Source organism: Copadichromis virginalis, linkage group LG3 (genome assembly GCF_057382275.1).
Source record: "Copadichromis virginalis isolate Kocher_CV1m ecotype Utaka linkage group LG3, C_Virginalis_male_GT1.1, whole genome shotgun sequence".
NCBI classification, from domain to species: domain Eukaryota; kingdom Metazoa; phylum Chordata; class Actinopteri; order Cichliformes; family Cichlidae; genus Copadichromis; species Copadichromis virginalis.
This window is the reverse complement of record NC_140620.1, coordinates 27,602,108-27,607,985: the sequence shown is the minus strand read 5'-3', so window position 1 is coordinate 27,607,985 and position 5,878 is coordinate 27,602,108.

The window sequence follows — 5,878 nt, the reverse complement described above, 5'->3', positions numbered from 1 at the left end:
TTAAGTTGTTTAACACATCCCAAGTTCCTTTTATATTGTTTTTATTGTCATATAATCTTAATATTCAACATATGGACACCACGGCGCCAGCTGCTCAGGCCCAAGGCTGGAGCCGACCAAGACAACTCCCTGATAACGACTGTGTGATGACTATTCTTCCCATCCCATGCAAGGCCACCTGGGTTGGCTGGCAGACTGTTTACTTAGCCTGATAGAGCGAAGGACACTGTCTCAGCTGAACTCTAGACACGCACACACATACACTTACACTGATAAGCACGCACTCATCCCCCTCCCGCAGATGACTCCGGCAAGACCAGAGGTGGAGGTTTGTGCATTTATATTAACAATGCTTGGTGCATGAACTCCACTACTACTGAGAGTCACTGCTCACCTAATGCGGAGTTTTTAATGGTCAAATGCAGACCTTATTATCTCCCCAGAGAACTCACTTCGATCATACTCACTGCCGTGTATATACCCCCCGACGCTAATGCTAGGTTGGCCATGAAAGAACTTTCTGCAGCCATTAACAAACACCAGAATAAACACCCCGAGGCTGCTTTTATTGTTGCTGGCGACTTCAACCACACCAACTTAAAGACAGTCCTCCCCAGATTCCACCAACATGTCTCCTGCCACACCAGAGGAGACAAGACTTTAGACCCTGTGTATTCCAACCTGGCTGGAGCCTACAAAGCCACACATTGTAGGCTCCCCACATTGGACAATCGGACCATCTCTCCCTGTTCCTCACACCTAGGTATTCACCACTCATCCAACATGTGAAACCTGCTGTGAGGACAATTAAAGTGTGGCCAGAGGGGACAGACGCAGTGCTCCAGGACAGATTTAAAAACACAGACTGGAATATGTTCACCCACACAGACCTGGACCAGTACGCCTCATCTGTACTGGATTACATCTCCGAAACCACAGACAGTGTCACCACCCAGAAACGGATCACCATGTACCCCAACCAGAAGCCTTGGATGAACCGGGATGTTTGTCTCCTCCTGAAGGCCCGCAACACCGCCTTTAGGTCAGGAGATGCACACGCCTACAGCACAGCCAGGGCTAATCTAAAGAAGGGCATCAAAAAAGCCAAACACCATTACAAAAAGAAGGTAGAAGAACACTTCTCCAACTCCAACCCCCGACGCATGTGGCAAGGACTCCAGACCATTACAGACTACAGGAACACCAAACCCTCCCCCGCATCCTCTGATGTCTCCTTCCTCAACGAGCTCAACAACTTTTATGCTCGTTTTGAGCGAGGGAACCCCACAACCACAACCAAAGCAGACATGACGCCAGACCACCAACCTCTGACTCTCTCCCCCACCGATGTAGGAGCGGTGCTGAGCAGGATCAATGTCCACAAGGCTGCAGGTCCTGATGGCATCCCCGGGCGTGTTCTCAGAGCATGTTCTGGGGAGCTTGCAGGAGTGCTCACAGACATATTCAATCTGTCCTTGGCCCACGCTGTGGTACCGGCCTGCTTCAAATCCACCTCCATCGTCCCGATACCCAAAAACTCCAACCCATCTTTCCTCAATGATTACCGCCCAGTAGCACTCACCCCCATCATCACTAAGTGCTTAGAGCAGCTGGTCCTAGCACACTTCAAATCCTGCCCCCCCCCCCACCCTGGACCCCCACCAATTCGCATACCGCCAGAACAGGAGCACAGAGGATGCAGTCTCCATCGCACTGCACTCTGTCCTCTCACACCTGGACAACAACAACACCTACGCCAGAATGCTGTTTATAGACTTCAGTTCAGCATTCAATACAATCCACCCCTCACAACTCATCAGGAAACTGACAGACCTGGGCATCAGTTCCCTCATCTGCAAATGGTTACTGGACTTCCTGACCAACCGCCCCCAACATGTCCGGCTGGATAACCGCTGCTCATCTACAATCACGATGAACACCGGTGTACCACAAGGCTGTGTGATGAGCCCTTTCCTCTACTCCCTCTTCACCCACGACTGCAGACCTGCTGATGGTTCCAACACCATCATTAAGTTTGCAGACACCACGGTGATTGGCCTCATCAGTGACAACGATGAGGCCGCCTACAGGGAGGAGGTGGATCGTCTGGCTGAGTGGTGCGACAGAAACAACCTGCTGCTTAACACCGAGAAGACCAAGGAGCTCATCGTGGACTACAGGAGGAATGCTGACCCACATCCACCCATCCACATTAAGGGGACGGCTGTGGAGCGTGTGAGCAGCTTCAAGTTCCTGGGAGTCCACATCTCCGAGGATCTCACCTGGACGACCAACTGCTCCAAGCTGGTCAAGAAGGCTCACCAGCGCCTCTTCTTCTTGAGGACTCTGAGGAAGAACCACCTGTCCTCAGACATCCTGGTGAACTTCTATCGTTGCACCATCGAGAGCATCCTGACCAACTGTATAACAGTCTGGTACGGGAACTGCTCTGCCTCGGACCGGAAGGCGTTGCAGATGGTCGTGAAAACTGCCCTGCGCATTGCCAGAGCACCACTTCCTGCCATAAAAGACATCTCAAATTCAAATTCAAATTTTATTTGTCACGTACACAGTCATACACAGTACGATATGTAGTGAAATGCTTGGACAACTGCTCGTGACCTAAAGAAAACAAAAAAGGAAAAGGCTATGAATAAGATAGGAAATAAATATGAAAAATTAAAAAGGGTAAATTTAACTAGGAAGGAATAAAATATAAATTAAGGTTAAAAATGAAATAACTGTATATATAATAATAATATAATATCATATCAAGCGTCACGGAACAAAAGGAATAAATTAGAACAGCTAAATTTAGAAAAAAGAATCCACGAACTGGACGTCAATAATGCAATGGCTCCTTCTTTAGATAAGTATAATATTATTTGTGCACTAAAATATAAACTAAACCAAATATTATCTATTAATATTAATAGAACTTTCACTTTTGTGAGACAGAACTATTTTGAATTTGGGGATAAACCCCATAAGTTGCTAGCCAGACAACTAAAGAAACTAGAAAATGATAGAGCGATTCATAAAATCTGAACAAGTAACGGAAATTTGGTCACATCACACAAAGATATTAACGATAACTTTAGACAGTTTTATGAATCCCTCTATACTTCTCATCCCACTGCAGGGCCTAATGAAATGCAGGAATTTTTAGATAAATGTGATCTTCCTGTGTTAGACCAGACAAATGCCAATATTTTGAACGCTAAGATCACAATTGAAGAAATTACAAAATCTATCGGATTACTAAAAAACAACAAGAGTCCAGGCCCTGATGGGTTAGGGAATGAGTTTTATAAATACTTTAAGATCAAATTAAGTCCATATCTATTTAAATTATATAACCATGCATACAAAATGAGCACCCTACCTCCAACATTGAATGAAGCAACTATTATAGTACTTCCAAAAAAAGGCAAAGCACCGGAGGAAGTGGGATCATATAGACCTATTTCTCTATTAAATTCTGATCAAAAAATTCTGGCTAAAATACTAGCGAGTAGACTTAATACAGTAATAGATAAATTGGTGCATTCAGACCAAACAGGTTTCATTCCAAACAGGAGTTCTTTTAATAATCTTCGACGTCTATTTAATATAATCTATTCCCCCAAGGTACAACAGGACCTACTTATACTTAGCTTGGATGCCGAAAAGGCATTCGATCATGTGGAGTGGTCCTACCTCTTTGCAGTCCTAGAAAAATTTCAACTGGGACAAGATTTCATCTCTTGGATAAAACTACTTTATAATAATCCCACAGCCAGAATTCTTACAAATCAGACATTATCAACTCAGTTTAAACTCAGCAGAGGTACAAGACAAGGATGCGCTCTTAGTCCATTATTATTTGCCCTGGCTTTGGAACCCTTAGCACAGACAATTCGAACCCATATGGATATACACGGTTATGATACAACATACACTTCTAATTCTATATCGCTCTATGCTGACGACATATTATTATACATAACAAAACCATTAATATCCCTCCCAGCAACTCTCTCCGTGATTGATAAATTCAGTACTTTCGCAGGCTACAAGATTAACTGGGGAAAAAGCGAAATACTGCCCATTAAATTAGAGAATAAACAATGGCTTACATCTCTCCCATTTAAAATATCCTATGAAAAAATCACTTACTTGGGCATTACAATACCAAAAAAATACAGCTCCCTAATGAAAGAGAATTTTCTTCCCTTACTGGAGAAACTTAAAAATAACATTCAGTACTGGAGGACACTTCCTATTTCTTTAATAGGGAGAGTGAATTCAATAAGAATGGTATTCCTCCCGCAGTATTTGTATCTGGTTCAAAACATCCCAATTTTCTTGCCCAAATCTTTTTTTAAAAAGATGGACGCCATCATTATGCCATTTATATGGAATTACAAAACACATAGAATAAAAAAAGACCACCTATGCAAACATAGATCCCTTGGTGGACTTACACTACCTAACTTTATGTACTACTACTGGGCATCAAATTTAAGAATAATTTCCCTTCTATTGGATGACACAGCAATACTCCCTAACGGCTTACAGATGGAGCGGGAGGATTGCCTTCCTTACTGTGTTGGTGGAATACTACTCTCTCCTATTCTTTTGACAAACTCATATTACAATTCGAATCCAGTGATTTATAATACCGTACAAATTTGGAGACAAATAATTAAGCACTTCAAATTGAAAAAACTATCAATGTGTACATCTATTACAGCTAACCCCTCTTTCCTTCCATCATGTGTAGACGGAGCTTTCAATATATGGCAGGAATTGGGAATTTGTAAATTAAAAGATTTATACCTAAATGATACTTTTATGTCATTCCAACATTTAAAAGATAGATTTGGATTGCCTCACAGTCATTTTTTTAGATATCTTCAACTAAGAGACTATATCCGTACATACCTGCCACAATTTGAAAACATATCGTCCGATCCTTTGGACAGATGTCTTAGTGATGGAAGGGGGTTTGAACAGAGAATTTCATTATTTTATAATTCAATACAGGAGATGAGTATACCTTCAACTACTTCAATCAAAGAGGAGTGGGAAAAAGATTTTGGGACTCTCCTATCAGAAGATTTCTGGCAGGAGGCCTTACACAACATAAATACGCCTTTTATTAATTCCCGTCACTGTTTAATTCAGTACAAAATTATACACAGACTACACTATTCAAGGGAAAAACTTCACAAAATGTATCCAGAGTGTTCCCCCCTCTGTGAAAAATGCAAGATACACTATGGAAATCTGTTACACTGTTTTGCACTATGTCCAAGGCTTCAGGGTTTTTGGTATGATATTTTTACTTATATGTCTAATATTTTTAAAAGTAAGATTGAACCAAATCCGACAGTAATCATCTTTGGGATTTCCAACGAAACACAAAATTTACAACACTCTCAAAAAAGGTTTATGGCATATGCTTTGATTATTGCAAAGAAATTGATCCTGCAGCTTTGGAAAGGCAATGAGACTCCTGTATTAAAAATGTGGCTTACTGAACTTATAAACACTCTTCACCTTGAAAAAATAAGATATAGTATGAATGACAATGTAAAAGAGTTTGAATTAATCTGGCACCCTTTACTTATATACCTTGGGAAAATATAAAACTTTGTTTACTTGTTTCTCTTCCCTTTTGCCGACAGCCGGGGTATTGGGACCCCTTATGGGTGACTGCGGGTTTTTTTTTTTTTTTTGTTGTTGTTGGTGTTGTTTAATTATTTGCTTTGTTAGTTTAGAGAAAAAAAGGAGCATAAGCTATGTTATGTCAATTTGTAAAAATTACAATCATGATATTTGCTCTCAATAAAAATATTTGAAACGAAAAATGAAATAACTGTACAACACAAAT